Source organism: Sminthopsis crassicaudata, chromosome 4 (genome assembly GCF_048593235.1).
Source record: "Sminthopsis crassicaudata isolate SCR6 chromosome 4, ASM4859323v1, whole genome shotgun sequence".
In the NCBI taxonomy this organism is placed as follows: Eukaryota; Metazoa; Chordata; class Mammalia; order Dasyuromorphia; family Dasyuridae; genus Sminthopsis; species Sminthopsis crassicaudata.
This window is the reverse complement of record NC_133620.1, coordinates 100580042-100597325: the sequence shown is the minus strand read 5'-3', so window position 1 is coordinate 100597325 and position 17284 is coordinate 100580042. Positions and strand designations below refer to the sequence as shown.

The window sequence follows — 17284 nt, the reverse complement described above, 5'->3', positions numbered from 1 at the left end:
AATAAGGTTTAATTACTACTCCAGGGGTCTGCAGGGCTGCCCTCTCCTCGAAGCATCGGAACACTATTGTGCAGGCCCATTGATTTTCACTGGACAACGCAAGCTCCTTGAGGGCAAAACCTGTTCTTCTTTTGGTCTTTGCATCTGCAGCTCCCAGAGCAGGGTAGGCACCTAATAAATGTATGTGAGATGTTGACTGGCAGCATCACGACCCATCACCATCCATCTGTCGTGTGTGTGTGTGTGTGTGTGTGTCTGTGTGTCAGTGTGTGTGTGTGTGTGTGTGTGTGTCTGTGTCTGTGTGTCTGTGTGTGTCTGTGTGTGTGTGTCTGTGTGCTGGGGGGCTCTGGCACCCGAGGAGTTAAGACGGCAGAGGCGGTGCGGGCGGTGGGTGGTGAAACGCGCAGGCCGGGAGGAGGGGAGACGGCGGGGCTGGGGAGGTTGAGAGCGAGGTGGGGAAGCGGGGGGCGGGGGGCGCGCGGGGAGCGCAGAGGGCCTGCTGCGTGCAATTACAAATGAGCCGCGAGCAGAGCGAGCGAGCCACAGTCTCCGTCCCGCCTGCCTCCAGACGAGGAGTGCGAAGGAGGAGCCGAGCCCTCGGGTTGGAGGGATCCGGGAGGAGCGGGAAGCCCCGAGGAGGGCGAGGGGAGCGGGCGGCCGGGACGAGCGGGGGTTGTTGTTCTGCCGCTGCTCTCCCTCCCTCCCCCAGCCCGCCCCCAGACCTGCTCCCGAGCAAACTCGGTCCCCGCGCCGGGGCCGGGACCACCACCCCCCGTCCTCGTGGCTGGATGCGAAGCGGGTGGGGGCGGGGGCGCCGAGCGGAGCCCGATCCCAGCCTGGAGCTGCGGGCTGCAGCCGATGTGCGTGCGTGCCCGTGGCGGGCGGCAGACGGGCGGATGACGGCGCTGCCCCGGGCCAGCGCGGCGGCGTTCCCAGGGTGAGTCCGCCGGGCTGGGGCGCTGCTGCCGCCGCCGCCGCTGGGCGAGGGCGCGGCGGGGGGCGGCCGGGGGGCTCGGCATCTTGCAGCTCCAGCTGGGGCTAGCCGAGGGAAGCGCAGCCGGGGAGCGGGGCGGGATCGGCAGCACTCGGATTCGGGGCTGAGGCGGCCGAGACCCCGGGGGTCGGGAGCTGGGAGCGCCCTCAGCCTCTGGGGTCCGGGCCCTGCGGACGGGGGGCTGACGGGCAGCTGGGGCTGATGCCGGGAGGAGGGAAGGATGGCTCGGGAGGAGGGGGAGGGGGAGAGGGAAAAGAGAGGCTGGTGGCAGGAGAGGAATAGAAAGCAGCCTCCTGGCTGCACAGACATTGACTGGGGGCTTGGCGAGGAGGTTGCGCCGGGGGTGGGTGGGGGAGATCGCTTGTTCTCGCGGATTAATTAACCCTCTGGAGTCTGGAACCTCCACAAACTGTTGCTTGGTTGGAAAGGGCTATCTGGACATCGGAAGACATTAAGGGGGAACTAGGGGAATAATGAGGGAGCTTGAAACAGCCGAAATGGACCACACTGGGAGGCGTCTGTCCTGGTTCTCAAGTGCCCGTGGAAGGAGCAGAGCGGCCTGTGTGTCGGTATCCGCCCGGGGCTGCCCGGAGAGAGGGTCCCCTTTCGGGCTGGGGCAGCCCCGGGAGGTGGGGTGGGATGGGGGTAGATGCGCTGTGTACGGCCTGGGAGAGGCCCTTCCTCTGCAGGAGGGCATAGAGGCCAGATGCCAAGCAGCAAAGCACCACCTCCGAGCTGGGTATTCTTGCACCCAGACGCCAGGGAGATGGGAAGCAAGCCAGCTACAGGTGGTCCATCTGCCCTAGGAGAGAGGGCGTCTTCCGACTTCCTCACTGGAGGGAGAGGAGCTAGTTCTGTGGGGAGGAGCCCCGGTTCAGGCTGGACTGGAGGAAGCCAGGTACTGGGGGTGGGAAAGTCCAAGGGACAGGGCCCGAGTGGACGGTGACCCCAATTCTTCCTTCTGCCTCTGCTGCTACCCATCCTCCCTGGACCAAAATAAGCAAGGAGACTGTCAGCTGGGCTTTATGCTCTGCTCCTCAGGCTGCCTGCCGCAGCAGTTCCCATCTGTTGGAGCCAACGCAGCTTCTAATTGGGTGGCTGGCAGGGTCGGGAAAGTGGGGGGAAGGGGACCTGAGCACAGCTCTCATTTCTCTGAGATGAATGTGTCCCTTACGTGGATGGGCACACCTCCCCACCTGAGAACCCCAAAGGGCCAGGTCAGCGTAACTGCCACCTTTTCCTAATATGGAGATGGACAGCATCTCTCGCCACCATCATCCTCATAGTCTGCACACACTGGACTCCTCGGGTTCCTGGGTCCTGTGCCAGGCTCAGTCTCCCTTCTTGCCTCCCCTTATCCTGAACTAAGGAGCAAAGGCCAACTCTCACAGGTCCCTCTGGAAGTTAATGCCCACATTGGGGAGGGGGGCTGTACACAGGGCCTTAGGGCTCCCTTTGCCTATGGGCAGTACTGTGCCTGTACCAGGAAAAGTCACAAATGAGTAAGCTGACCTGCTTTCATGCCCAGGAGGCTTGATCAGTAAAAACATGGAGGGAGAGGAACAGAAGCAGGAATACAAGACTCAGCTGGCAGAACCCAGGAGTGAGCTTCAGACCAGCTACCATCAAGTTCTGGACATTTGCAAGTCTTAGGCCTGTCAGCCCCTGGAAGAAAACTGCTAACTGCTGAAGGAGAAAGGACTTCTCTATTTCCTGGCTTGGAGGAGGAGACTTTAGCCTAGGCTAGGATGCCAAGTGAGGTGGGCGTTTAGTTCTTTGAAGCTATAATCCTTCTGAGGACATAAATGGGGGGGTTGGATCTCTGTGTCTTAAGTATTAAGAATTACTGAGCTTTGGGCCCCTGAAAACCTCTGTCTCTGCATCCTTTCTATCCCCATGGATTGAAGAGGACCCTAAATGAATAAGAAAACTCAGATCACAGCTTGGATAAAGTTCATTCAGGTTGGAAACAATGCCTTTCATTTCTCAGTCTCCTGATCTGTCCTCTTTCTCCCATCTCCATTCTTTGCCTTTTCTCTCCCTTTCTCCCTGCCACCTCACTGGTTCATATCTCTCTTCTTCCCTTTCCCTGAAGCTTTACTTACTTTATCTCTGCTCCAGAGTTCCCTTCATCCTGTCTCTTCTGCAAAGTGCAGTTTGAACCACAGACCAGTCATGGAAATGATGCTTCCCCAAACATCCTGACTGTTGACTTTGCCGACTCTCCTTTGTTAGAAAGACCCTGCATTTCCCTGAACTCTTCCCGCTCCATCTCTGCTACTTACCTCCAGCCTCTGCAACTTGCTTCATTTGAAAGCAAACACAATTCATTGGCTTTTAAAAATTCATTTTTTGCCCCTATTTCCATCTGCTTCCTTCTCCCAGGCAGTTCCATGCCAGTATCTGGGCTTCTGGGCAACTCCAGTTATGCCCATAAACCTCTTAAGACTCCCAAGAGAAGGAGAGAGAAAGCATTGGAAAAAAAGATAGAGTATGGTTCTCATTACAACATCTGGGTTGTTTTTTGACAGGGGACTAGTCGCTGCGCAACCTGAGAGATCTCAGAAAAATTGTCCCCTTCAGAAGCTTTGCTACTAGGTAACTAGGAGCCAGTCTTTTTACCTCTTTTTCTCAAAATCAGAACTGGGGGGGAGGGGAAGGGTAGGCAAGAACTATAGGATTCTTTCACTCTAAAAAAAATTTAATTTTAAAATTTAGACTCCACTGGAGGTTTTTTGATCCAGAACTGAGGAGACAGGGCTGAGGTGTAAGAGGTGTAGGAGGGCTGGTCCAGAGGGTGGCTTGTCTGGCTAGGATGGAGCCTGGGTATGATATGCACCAGAATTGGTAGCCATCCAGCCACACCTTCTATCTAAAACCACCCTGTTCCCTCCAGCCCTTAGCTATTGCTTTTTCCTCTGAACTCATGGTATTTGGTGTCATCTGGAACTTAAGAAACATGCTACCTTGTGATGGCTGCGGTTTCCTGTTATTAGTTAACTTTTTTAATTATTTATTTCTTCTTATGTGAGCCTTGCCACCCAGATTTAGCTCTTCAAGGTCAAAGACTGTGTGCTATTCTCTTCTGTGTCTTCCAGAGCACCCAGTATATTCATAGGACACTGTAGGAACTCAATAAATATTTATTTGAGTGACTAAGTTCTTTCAGCTGCCTAGGAATCAGAGAAGGTTCCTAGAGAGGTTGACACCTGAGTAAATTATGAGCGAGGCAAGGTAGGGAAGATAGTGGACAAGAGAAGCCAATGTTTACTTGTAGGTAACATGCACCATTTAGTAGTTTATCAAATCATGCAGGCCCACTGTGTGCAAGAGGTCCCTGTGGACAAAAAGATAAATAAGGCTTGATTTCTGCCCTATTGCATACCATAAGGTCTAGTAGGAAGACAAGGATATGTAGGTAACTAAATACAATTGAAAATGCAATAAATGGGAGAGAAGAGGTGCAAACAGAATCAGAGAATTTAATAATTGTTGTGAGACATTTTAGAAGTAGAGATCACTTAAAAAGGCCACTTCTAGCAGTATGGATTAAGGCTTGCATACCCAGTTCTGTTCCTCTCCTTCCAGCGTTTTACTAACTAATGCTCCTGGGAATAAAAGCAGGTTACTTACTCACTCACCTATAGCTTTTCCTGGTACAGGCACAGTATTGTTTATAGGCAAAGGGAACCCCAATGTCCTGCATACAATCCCCTCCTCCATGCTGGCATTAACTTCCAGAGGGACCTATGGAGGATGCCCCTGCCCACTAGCTCAGAACAAGGGACAGTATTATGCCCCCAACTTTCTCCAACAAGAAGGTAAAAGGAGAGACCAAGTAAGGCCCAGAAACCCAGGAGCCAGACTAGTGAAAATGATGGTGGCGATAGATACTGCCCATCTCCACCCTGGGAATCCACCTAATCCAGCCCAGATCTGAAAGGAATCTCCACTATAACCTCCCTAACAAGCAGTCATCAGCTTCTGCTTGAAGACTGTCAAGGATGGAAAAGCTAATCTCCAGAGGCAGCAGCCAATTTTTTTTTCTTTTAATTTTTTTTTTTTGGACAGAGTTAATTGTTTTTCCTGCCATCAAGTCTAAATATGCTTCATTGCTCTTAGTTTGAGTAAGTCTAATCCCCCTTGCCCTGGAATGGTCCTTAACTGAAGACAGCTACCTCACATCCTCCTTTGAGTCTTCTCTTGGCTAAATGTCCCCAGCTCCTTCAGTTTGACACAGACAAGAGATTCAGACCCTTCCCCATCCCAGTGGTTGTGGAAAAGAAATGGGATTTGTTTAGTTTGTTCTCAGACATTAGGATTTGGAGGAGAAGGGGAGAGAGTACAGAGAGGCAGATTTCACTGAAAGAAAAAACTGCCCCAATGGGTAAGTGTAGAGTTGTTCTCCATTGCTAGAAGTCTTAAATTGGCAGCTGCGTGTCTGTTTGGAACACCATGAAACCTAACCATTTTTGTGGTCTGGTCACGTCTGGCTCTTCATAACCCATTTGGGGTTTTCTTGGCCAGCGACACTGGAGTGGTTCGCCATTTCCTTCTTCAGTTCATTTTACAAATGAGGAAATTCAGGGAAACAGGGTGAAGTGACTTGCCCAGGTTCACACAGCTAGTGTATGTCTGAGGCTGGATTTGAATTCAGGACATCCTGATTCCAGGTCCAGTGCCTTTTCCACTCTGCCACCTAGTGGCCCAAGAGTTAATCATCACTATCATTTATATAAGTGTTTTAAGATTTGCAAAGCACTTTACAAATACTTTATTTTATCTTCACAATACCTGGGAGGTGAGTATTATTATTATTACCATTATTATTATTTCCATTTTACACTTAAGAAAACTCATGCTAGGCAGAAATTAAATGGCTTGCCCGGGATCACACAGGTGGTAAGTGTTGGAAGCTGGATTTGAACTCGGGTCTGGTGCTCTAATCATTGTACGGAAGAGATCCTTACTCATGTAGAGGTTACACTAAATAACTTCTAAGGATCCTTTTCATCTCTGAGAGTTTATGATTTCCTAATTCTAAAGTAGAGAAACAGATAAAGGAATAGAAGCTGAGGGAATGGGGAGGGAAAGAAAAACAATAGTGAAGAATGAAGGAAATATGCATTTATTAAGCTCCTACTATGTGTTCTATGAATATTATTTCTTTTGCCTTTACAGCAACCCATGAGGCAGGAGTATTGTCCCCATTTTACAGATGAGGAAACTAAGGCGATAGAGGTGACTCACTTAGGATCACAAACTTAGTATGAAGCTAGATCTGAATTCCTGCTGCAGACCCAGTATTCTCCTCATTATGCCCCCACTGAAGAAGAGATAGAAAGAGAAAAGCTGAAGTGTGTGAGGGGGGAAGTAAGGGGCCAAATAATGCAAATAAAGAAATAAGATTTAATAAAAAGTCAGAGAAACAAAAAAGAAAAGGGGGAGGAGGCAGAGAAGGGTGAAAGACAGCCTATCTTTGAGGTAGAATATGACAGAGAACAAATAAAATGTGTACCAGACCTTCTGAGAGCTGGAATCCTTCTAGCCTTGGCTTTATTTCCCCACCAATGAACACAGTGCCTAGTAAACAGCAAGGATTTAATACATGCTTCTTGCTTCCTTGTTTGGTTCTGTTTTGTTCCTCGTAGATTATTAAAGTTGTGGAATATTAACTGAGTGCTCACAACCTGCCCCACCATGAATGACATAGCTATTGTTTTTCATATACTGTTGATGATATTTTCCTCCTTCCATTTGCCATCAGTAGGTTGTGAGCTTAGAGATGTTTTGTTTTTTTTCCCAATGGCAGTGATGGGTGGGCCTAAGCCATCCATACACTAATGGGCTGACTGGGGGTATGATCTTTGGTCATGAAGCAGTTTTTTATCTGTGCAAAAAAATCCAAAACCAAACCTGGTCCCTATAGGGATGGAAATTGTGGCCTTGATCTCATTAGCATAATGTTCTAACCAGCTTAAAAAACAAATGGGCACTGTACCAAAGCCAGACATAGCATAACCCCTGTCCACTGGCTGCTGACATTCCAACAGGGCCCAGCAGAGAAGCAGCCATTTAGAAAGCTTGCTCTTTGAATTAAATTTGGACTTGAGGTTTTCTTCTCCCTCCCCAGTTTAATAGGCTTGAAGCAAGTTCCTGGAGGTTGAGATTAGTGGAGAGCTACATGGTGAATTGGGTGGAAGGGTCCTGGCCCAGAGTCAGGAAATCTGAGTTCAAAGTCAGCCTCAGATACCTACTAGTTGAGTGAACCCAGGCAAGTCACTTAAGCCCATTTACCTCAGTTTCCTCATCTGTAAAACCAGTTGCAGGAGGAAATAGCAAACTACTCTGATATCTTTGCCAAGAAAATCCCTAAATGGGGTCACGAAGTCGGACATGACTGACATGACTGAAGGCAACAACAAATATCTCTTAAGCCCTGATTCTACAATGCCATAGGAGTTAAGGCACTGAACAAATATCTCTCAAGTCCTGACTCTCTAGTGCTATAGGAGTTAAGGCACTGATTCTGAATTTTAGATCCTCCCCACTATGCTCCAGACGGAGCCTTAGAGTCCTTGAGGAGATAGGGCCATCTGAAGGTCATCATCTCTCTTCTCCCCTTCTCCAGGAGGAAGCTTACTCCTTACAGGCAGATAATTGTCTTTCTCCTCCTTGGAGGTCTGTGGAGTGGAAGATGCTATAAATTCCTTCTGTCACCTAGTCCAGAAATTTACAAGCTTAGTTGAGAGAATTTTTCCTCTTATCTTACCCAAACCCCTTTGGGGGCATGTGAGAGATCATCAAGTTATAGATTTTAGCATTAGAGACCATCTCATCCAACCTTTTCCTTCTACATATACAGAAACTGAGATCAGGAGGGAAAGTTCATACAAACCAGACACATTCTCAGAGCATGAGACCAAATACAGATAAATGACTTGGGGACAAATTTGTAAGGGTTGGGGGTCACTTTGGGTTTCAGGCTCAACAAAATACCAGGCTCATTGTCTTGGGGCAAAGAAGTGGAATTTTTTCATTTTTACACATGTCTCAAAAGTCAGATCCTTCAGGAAGAATATTATGAAGAGAAAAGGGCAGAAATTGTTAGGCATCTCGCTTTTCCTTAGGTCCCACAGGAACAGTAGGTCTGTCTAATCTGATGCTTTCAAGACAAAAAAAAAGGGGGGGGGTTGGAGAGAAAGGAGGAAGAGGGAAGAAAGGCAGCCAACAGGAAAGGTTATGTTTCTTTAAAGTGGCTCTCAAAATGAGCCTTCAGAGGGGAGTGATAAAAGCGAAAAACTTTGGTCTAAAAGAGCGGAGGAGGTGAGAATGTTCACAGGAGGGTGACCGATGGGGGGGGGGGTGTCCAATGCCAGGGAGTGCTGGAGTTAGCCATTGAGGGTTTTTCAGCCCTTCTGGCTTCTGTACATATAATTTAATCATCAGAAGGCACTCTGGGTTTGGGTCTCCACCGACCCCTGTGGGATCTTGTCCATTGCCACCAAGGAGAAAAGTCTAGAATCCTAGAACTGGATGAGAGCTAAAGCAGCAAGTTGATACAGTGGACCAGAACTCAAGACTCCCAACTGAGTTCAAATCCAGCCTTAAATGCTTGTTAGCTCAGTGATCCTCAGCTTAACCACTTAGCCTCTCTTTGCCTCAGTTTCCTTGATTGTAAAATGGGAATACTAATAGCATTTAATCTCCCAGAGTTGTTGTGAGGATGAAATAAAATACTTATAAAGAATTCAACATTGCACCTGCCATATAGTAGATGCTTAATAATTGCTTGTTCCTTTGCCTCTGAATAGGACTGCTTCCTCATTCATCTCAGGTGTGCTATGGAGATTGAGGACTCTTGTTCTCTAAGATCTTTGAAATCCTCTTTAATTAAAATTTTTTTAAATAAATGAAAATCTGCCTTCTTTCTCTCCCACCTGTCCTCCCAGGCCCAACTTCTATATAAAGGGGGGGGGAAACCTGTTGTGAAGATTTAATAGCCAAATAAAATGAATTCCTATATTGGTGATGTACAGAAAAAATCACTCTGACCTTGAAAATGAGGTTATTTCCTCAATTCATTTCAACTATTTAAGCACTTGCTACATACTAGATACTATGTTAGGGGCTGAGGATACAAAGACAAAAATGCAGGGCAGTCCTGCCCTCAAACAGCTTACATTCTTCTGAAAGCCACACTCTGAGGAAGAATCCAATTTGAGGGTTCCTCCAAAAGAGAAAGCCATGATTTTTTTGTCTGCATCAGTGCTATGGGGGGATACAGAACTATAAGTCATAGGTCATGTCCTTGAGGGATTTATGAAGTGCTGGGACAGAGAAACTCTTTACTTATGAGAGACTGCAGCCAAATAATGCATATGATTATAGGATAACATAGTATAGACGTTCCCAGAAGTCAGAGAAGGGAGAGATCAGTGAGGGTTAAAGTATCAGAGAAACCATCATGAAGGACATAAACCTTGAAGGGGGCCTTGGATAGTCAAAGAAAAGCCAGAAGGGTACTTGAGGTAAGGAAAGAGCAGGAACAAAGGCTGGAGGGAAACATGGGTATGATCCATGTGAGGAACAATCAGGAGAGTAGCAGAGCAGAGGGTCCTTGTTGGGGAACCCAGGGAATTTAAGCATCAAATGAGATAATGTTTGCAAAAAATGCTTTGTCAGCCTTAAAGCAGCATATGTGTGAGTGGCAGTTACATTATTTGTAATGATTAAGGCTGGATAGACTGGGTGGGACTGCGTCATAGAAGGTCTTGCTCTGCCCTCTGTGGAGCTGGAGAGCCAGCCATCACCCTTTGTAGAATAACCCTTCAGAGACCTGGAGAGCTTATTAAATGCCACCCCCACCCCTCCCGTGATTCTTTGCCAGATCAAATGATTCCTGTTCTTTTAACCTCTCTTCCTCAGTCCCATTTTCTAGCACTCTAATCATTTCCATAATTCTCCTTTAGGACCATCTCTATTGCTGCCTTAATGGGTTGCTGTCTGCTCCACGCCTCTCTCTCCCCTTGAGCCAAAGCTCACCTCTTCGGGCTCCAGACCTCCAGAGTTCCCTGGGGAAGCATTTTGATGCCAAATAGCCATATTGCTTCTCTCTCACCCTATCTCCTTTCCTGTCACTTCCACAGAGTTCCTCCTTGGCCATTAAGTCCCAGGGCCAGTCAGACAGTTCGATTTTAAATGAACTAGAAATGAATTCACTGAGAATGAATAGACCCCTTCACCCATGAAGGGCAAATCCCTTCCTTCCCATGGGGGAATCAGTGCTGGCAACTCCAACTCACAGACTTGGGCTGTCCCTGGGGCTGGGCTAGGGAGGTTCACTCAGAGACCAGACTGACTTTGCCACCTTTGGCTCCAGATCACTCACTTTCCTTCCTCTGGATCCAGACAGGTGCCTAGGAGTTGGCTGAGCTGAGGGCACGATATGGCATTGGTCTCTTGGGACATCTGAGTCATCAAGCAGACAGGAGGCAAAGGGGCTGATTGTCCCCATGGCTTTTCTTAGTGTACAGAAAAAAGCCCATTTCTTTTTCTTTAATTCATTTTGCCTTATATAGAGAAGGCAGCAGACACAAGCAGAGAGATCTCATCTCATCCAGCCTTCTCTTAAACACCTTCAGTGATAGACAACTCACTAGCAATATGGGATTTGGAAAAAAATCATCTAAGTTTATATCCTGGATCTGCCTATCTGTTGACTTTGTTCATTTCTTTGTGCCTCAGTTTCCTCAACTGTAAAATGAAAAGATTAGACCAGATGACCTTTGAAGTCCCTCCCAACTCCATAGCAATAATCCTGTGACTTCATGGAACAGACATTTCCACTTTTGGTCAATCCTAGTAGATTGTGAGCTCCTTGAGATCAGGGACTGTCTTATCTCCCATTTTTGTTTCTCTAGCACTTAGCACATAGTAGGGACTTGGTAAATGTTTATTGATTCATTGCTTCTGTTGTTAGGATATTTTTCTTGTATGAAGATGAAAATGTCTTTCCTTGCCTTAGTCAATCAATAGTTATCATCCATTGCTTTTCTTTCTGCCCTTTAGGGCCAAGCAGAAGTCAACTAATTTCTCTTCCATGTGACAGTCCTTCGTATATTTGAACAGAATTGTGCCTCATATAAGTCTTCCATTCTCCAGGCTGAATATCCTCTCTATTTTAGCTGATCCATATATGGATCAGAGAAAGTCCATAGAAAAGAACTTACTTTGCTTCAGTTCATATAACTGGCACTGTGGATAGAACCTAAATCTCCAGTCTTTTCTCAGTCTGTTTCTACTTTCCAGGAAAATGGTGCTAAGAGCATCTTCTGTATTCAAGACTAAGAGTATGCTGGCTGAAGGAATGAATTAAATGAGCATCTACTAAGTGCTTACTATGTACCAGGCACTATGCTAAGCTCTGGAGAGTTGAATGTAAAATTGAGACAATACCTCCCTTCAAGAAGTTCATGTTCATATTAGAATTAGACTTTGAAAAAGATGATATGTTTTGAAGAGCGGAGATCAGAGAGCAGAACTTTGGACAGGGAAATCACAGCAATGGTGACCAAAGTCATAAGATGATTGAGCCACATATCAATCATTCAGTAAGCATTTATTAAGTGCCTACTGTGTGTCAGGCACTATGCTAAGTGCTGGGGATATAAAAAGTCCTTGCTCTCAGTGACATCACAATCTAATGGGGAGACAGCAACAAATATATACAGATAAGGATGTGTGTTCTTTCCAAAAAGAGCAGTGTTAATTTGATTATTGTTTCCAGAATATAAGAGGTAGAAATTGGGAGGCAAGGGTGTTAAGGAGATGGCTAGAGTTCTTTTTGCTTAAAATTGAGGTTCATCAATAAGGAACAGAGGACTCCAGAGTGGGTGCTCAATTGGTCCCATTTGGAGGAAAAGGAGTGGTGAAGTAATATTATGCAGAGATGGTTATGATGCATAAGGAAAGACTTGTAAAGATACTATCCCCAGACCCCAATCAAATTTCATCTTTTCTTTTTCAAATTTAGGGGTATCTTCTTCCAAGTCCCAAATTAGGATTGGGTAAAATTTCATGAATTTGAGATGTGACATAGTGAACAGAGTGACCTGGAGACAGGAAGTCTTGAGTTCAAATCCTGTCTCATGCTTAAGAGCAAGTCATTTAACCTGTTTCCTAATCTTTAAAAATGAGGATAATAATAGCACCTACTCTGAAAGACTTTGAAAATAAAATGAAACTATATGTATATAGACCTGCAGCTTTATTTGTGGGCTGGTGTTAGGCAGAATGGGCACAGGGGACTCTGCCACCCCCTCTTCTTCTGTGTGTGTGTGAATATATATATATATATATATATATATATATATATATATATATATATATATGTCAAATCATGAGAGGAAAAGGTGGAATATCTGCTGCATTTACCAGTCTGTCAGTCACTCTGAGATTTTGGAGGAAAAGAGGATCCAGAGACAATCCTTAGGCTGAGGGCATTCTTGGTCTGAACAGAGAAACAGCTTTTTCTCTCCCTTTCTCCCTTTCCTTCCTCCTCCTCCTCCTCCTCCTCCTCCTCCTTCTCTCTCTCTCTCTCTCTCTCTCTCTCTCTCTCTCTCTCTCTCTCTCTCTCTCTCTCTCTCTCTCTCTCTTTCTCTCTCTCTCTCTCTTCTCTCTCTCTCTCTCTCTCTCTCTCTCTCTCTCTCTCTCTCTCTCTCTCTCTCTCTCTCTCTGTCTCTTGTCTCTCTCTCTTTCTCACATACAAACACACACACAAATATTCTCTGCCACACATATCCATACATTCTCACACAAACATTCTCTCAGACACATTCTTGCTCTCATAGTCACACATATAAAATTCACACATTCTCACACTCACATACACATATTCTCCCACACACAGTCTCTCTCTCACACACTCACATACACACATATCCTCTCACACATACTCTCTCAGAGGCACAATATGCTCTCACACAGTCACACACACTCACACACAGTCACATATACTCTCACACAGACATTCCCGTGCACACATATTCTCATACACATTCTCTCTCTTATATACACACACTCACATACACATGTTCTGTCTCACACACTCACATGCATATATACTTTGTCTCAGACACACACTCACATATGTACTTTCACACACAGAGACATATTCATACACCCCCACACACATTCTCTCTCTCTCTCTCTCTCTCTCTCTCTCTCTCTCTCTCTCTCTCTCTCTCTGTCTCTGTCTCTGTCTCTGTCTCTGTCTCTCTCTCTCTCTCTCTCTCTCTCTCTCTCTCTCTCTCTCTCTCTCACACACACACACACACACACACACACACACACACACACACACACACGAGATGAAGCACAGACATACAAGATCATGAGATCACAGACTGAGAGCAGGGAGGGACATCCTAGTTCTTCCTTAGGGAACCAGAGTTGCTAAGTGACTTGCCCAGGATCACACAAGTAAGTACCACCCCAGGCAGATTCAAAGGCAGTTCTTCCTGACTCTAAGCCCTGTATCATCCTTTTCTGGATCATATAAAATCCCTATCTCACCTCTCCATCCCAACCAGAACAACCTAAATCTGTATTCTTACTTCTTTGTCATCCCCTGCTCCCACCAAAGACCCTGATTACTGAGTTAGCTTCAGGAGAAAAAGACAAGGAAGTCAAGTGGAAGAATCTGAAAGAACTTTAAGGATCATCTCTTCTGACCCAGTTATTTTACAGATAAGTAAACTGAGGCCATAGCAGGAGAACTTACTTGCTCAAGGTTCACATGGCCAGTTAGTATCAGAGATAGGAACAGAACCTAGTACCACTGTCTCCTGGTGCATTGTCCTTCCGATTTCTCATCTCTCTAAGGTCCATTAAGGTACCGTCACCTGAGATGCCCCTAGAGCCCAGTTCTGCTTCTTGGACTCACTGTTCTTCAGTCTTATCCCATTCTCTCTTCTCCCCACCCCCAGGGTGGGCATCCAGACCGATCCTCAAGGCTTCCTCTGCAGAAGAGGTATAGAATGGATTGCATAGACTGACATTATGGAAACAGCCTCCTCTGAGGTCCCTGCGACAGGAGAGAAGCTGGCACGATGGCTTTGGGCTTCGTGCCACCTTCCCATCCCCCGCTGGCTCCCAGAGCCTGAGCTGACATTTATCAAGTCTAACAAGCCGATGATGGGCAGAGGCGGGGAAGGAGGAACGACGCAGAAGAGGGGGGGTGGCAGCATCCCCCCATGCCCACTCTGCCTGGCGCCAGCCCACAGATAAGGCTGGCAGTCTGGTGGGCTCCACTTTATCTCTCCCTTGCACGGCACTGTAGCCTGCCTCAGCTCTAGGTACTGCACACCTGAGCCCGCCGGCCCAGCCTGCTGGGGCTTGCCAGCTCCCAGTGTCGGTCTCCATGGCAACCCCACATTTGCAGCTCCAGTTTCTAATGACTTATTGGCATGTGTGGTGATTTGCAGAGCTTGGCAGCCCAAGATGGGGAATCAGGGCGGATGGCAGGGGGTGGGAAGAGTATTGAGCTTTAGGAGAGGGGCAAGAGTAGAGGGAGCTTACTAGTTCCCTCCCACCCCTCATCTATCCCCCCATTAACCTTCTTACTAACTACAGAAAATAAAACAACTTTTCTCCACCTTGGCCCTGCCTTCCCTTGATGTAGCCACCAGGAAGAGATAGATGGATGGATGGATGGATGGATAGATGGATGGATGGATGAACAGACAAAACGAGATTGGCAAAACATTTTAATGTTTTTTTTTTCTTTATGTGCCAAGTACTGTGCTGCATTCTTGGGATAAGGATATAAGGAATAATCGGAATAATCACACTTTCATGTTTCTTTGGACATTTTCTATATGATATACGTTTATTGTGCAGCTTTTGTCTGAAATCCTTAGTTTATAAATTCCTTAAAAGCAGGGACTCGCTTGTTTCATTTTTGTATTACCAGAACATTGAATATAGTAGGCATTTAATAAATGTTTGAACTGGGAGAAAAAAGATATGAGGGAACAATTCAGTCTCTACTTTCAAAGGGCATACATTCCAAGGGAAGGAGATAATATGTTTAAAAGTGCTGAAAATCTGGAGGTGGGAAGAGTCCCCAGCAGAGGGGCATAGAGAGGATACTTCAGGAAATTAGAGTGAGGTGGACAAGAATGCAGGGCAGAGGCATAAATGTGCCTTTAACTAGCTTTATTCTTGACTTCTAGCCACCTGAAGCCCCCTCTTCTGCTCCTTGGGTCCTAACTCAGTCTGCCTTTTAAGGCACTGAAGGCATTCAACTCATTCAGCCAGCCCAGGCAGAATGGAGCACAATGAAAATGGAGAATTGGACAAACCCTGCAAATTATCTGCTCTATATAACATCATGGGAGGGAAGTGGAGGCTGGATCTTGGAGAAAGTCAAAGACAAAGAGAATAGCAAACATACCTTACTTTGTTCTAAGATGCAGCTTCTTAAGTTGTGCACTGTGACCCCATATGGGTTCTCATAACTGAAATAATAGTGGAGGTTCCAAAATTATAATTTATAATAAGAAACTAATTTTCTTGTATACTATTTCATATATCTTTGTACATGGGGTCACATAAAAATTTCTCAGGGAAAAAGTTTAAGACACTCGGTTCTAAGGGACGCCTTTCTCTGGTAGATACTCAACCCCTAAACTTTTTTTCTCCTAGGGCAGTGGGGCTCATAGAAACCATCAGTGTCATGCTAAAGTCTTCTTGTACAGGACTTCCCTTCATTGTGCAGTTTGCCTCTGTCTCAGAGCGCCTTTGGATTTGGTCAACACTTTGTTTTCCAAATGGATAACCAGAACAGGTTTGCAAAATGCTTTACATGTATTATCTCATTTAATTCTCACAATCATGAGATGGGGACTATTACCATTATCATCATTATTATTATTTTATACTTAAGAAAACAGGCAAGGCTGAGAAATATTAAGTGATTTACCCAAAGTTACACAGTTAATAAGCATCAAAAAGTAGGATTTGAACTCAGATGAGTGCTCTATCAGGAAATCATTGGTGGGGGTCTTTACCAAATAATGGATGATGCAAAAAAGGAAAAACTATCAGCCTCAAGAAGCCATTGAGGGATTTTCTTATTCATTGATCAGACATTGGCCTTCATTCATTCTTTCCTTTCAATAAAGATTTATTGATTAACATCTATGGGTAAGACACAGTGTTAGGTGCTTTGGCCTGCATCAGAAGGGCCAGAATTAAAATAGTGGGACATACTTGAATACACAGCAGCTGATGGTGAGAGGAGATGACTTTGAAGGAGGCTGGATGTTAGGAATGGGAGAAGGGGGAAAATGACACCACATTAAATGTTTGCTGTGCTTTATCCATACATTGATCATTGAGAGCTGGAGGGAATATCTTCACTCCCAAAAGGTCTGGAGCAAATGCTGAGAAACAAGATGAAATCTTACCTTTGGAGATTTGGGGGTGGAGTGGGAGTAGAAGGGTAGACCAAAATCTCATAAGTTCTTTTCCATGTCCTCTACTCCCTCCCCAAGTTGTCCCTTCATCTCCCTCAGACTGGGGATGAGTGTGGAGTCAAGAGCGCTGTAGCTGGTGTGAAGGGAGTAGGTAGCTAGACATCCCAACCTGGTCAGGGAACATCACTGAAGATGCTCTGAACCCCTTCTCCATTTGCCAGCAGAGCTTTCCATATTCCTCCCCAGGCCAGAGGACAAATTAGAATGTATCCTGTCTGGGAAAGCAGAGCCAGCAGTGCATCAGGAAAGCCACAGGAGCCAGGGATAGATGGAAATAAGGTAGCAGCTTTTTTCTGTAGTTTGCTAGTTTCCGTAGTGTGTGTGTGACCTAGGCAGTCTTCCATCAGAGGGCATCATCTTCTGGACCTGTGCCTAATGCTAAGCAATAGCTGCCACCTGATGCTCAGGAGAGAAATAAAACCAGGAAGACCCTCCTGGAGTACTGCTGTACTAGGAGAGGTGGGAGGGAGAAAGGGAGCAGGGAGAGATCTGGCTATCCCTTCCTGCTAGCAGACAGATGTCTATCTTGGAGCAGAAGGCAGCTATATTGCCTCACATAGGAAGAATAAAGTGGAGACCACCAGACTGGCAGCCTTAGCTGTTTATTCTCCCGCTGCTTTCTCCCAAAACAGCACCACAAAGATTCTAACTCCTTTTACCTTCTTTCTTTAATATCATCTGTCACCTTGGAGACCAAACTGCCCTGGAAAAGGTGGAGGTAGTTGTGTATTGGGGGGGGATGGGGAGG

The 17284-nt window shown here is 46.2% G+C and overlaps 1 protein-coding gene across 1 annotated transcript in view; it reads left to right on the top strand.

Moving 5' to 3' along the window:
• Positions 1 to 484: 484 nt before the first annotated feature.
• Positions 485 to 17284, top strand: part of LRRN2 (leucine rich repeat neuronal 2) — a 99294-nt gene continuing 82494 nt past the window's right edge. The window contains exon 1 of the mRNA XM_074308922.1: positions 485 to 937. The gene's annotated coding sequence lies outside the window, so the exon portion shown is untranslated. The remainder of the gene's footprint in view (positions 938 to 17284) is intronic.